The 619-nt window shown below is 33.8% G+C and overlaps 1 protein-coding gene across 6 annotated transcripts in view; it reads right to left on the bottom strand.

Annotated features, from left to right (window-relative positions):
* Positions 1 to 619, bottom strand: part of Camsap2 (calmodulin regulated spectrin associated protein family member 2) — a 136,732-nt gene that overhangs the window by 85,871 nt on the left and 50,242 nt on the right. The gene's annotated exons all lie outside the window — the stretch shown is intronic.

Below are 619 nucleotides of genomic sequence, written 5' to 3'. Positions count from 1 at the left end.
ACATCATCCTAAATGGAGGAAGACTGGAAGCATTCCCATTAAAATCAGGAACCAGACAGGACTTTCCACTGTCTCCTCTCCTTTTCATTATAGTGCTTGAAACCCTTGCTAGAGCAATAAGATAAGAGAAGGAAATTAAAGGAGTAATAATTGAAAGAGATAAAATTATCCCTTTTTGTAGATGATAGGATTTTGTATCTAAGAGACGCCAAAAATTCCACCAGAAAACTCCAAGAAATTATTCCCATGTTCAGTAAAGTGGCATGTTACAAAATTAATCTACCAAAGTCTATAGCCTTTCTATATACAAATAACAAGGAATCAGAGAAAGAGCACATTGGAAACACTCCCCATCACAATAGCTATAGAAAAAAGAAAAAAAAAAATCTTAGAATAAACCTGACCAAAGACACTAAAGAGCTCTACAATGAATATTTTAAATCTTTAAATAGAATGAGATTGAGGAAGACATCAGAAGATGGAAGGACCTCCCATGCTCATGCATTGGAAGAATTAATATTGTGAAAATGACCATCCTACCAAGAATCATATATAGATTCAATGCAATGCCAATCAAAATCCCCATGACATTTTTCACAGAATTGGAAAAAAACTATCT

The sequence above is a fragment of the Nannospalax galili genome, unplaced genomic scaffold (genome assembly GCF_000622305.1).
Source record: "Nannospalax galili isolate Female #2095 unplaced genomic scaffold, S.galili_v1.0 scaffold113, whole genome shotgun sequence".
NCBI lineage: Eukaryota > Metazoa > Chordata > Mammalia > Rodentia > Spalacidae > Nannospalax > Nannospalax galili.
This window is presented reverse-complemented; position numbering and strand designations above follow the sequence as displayed.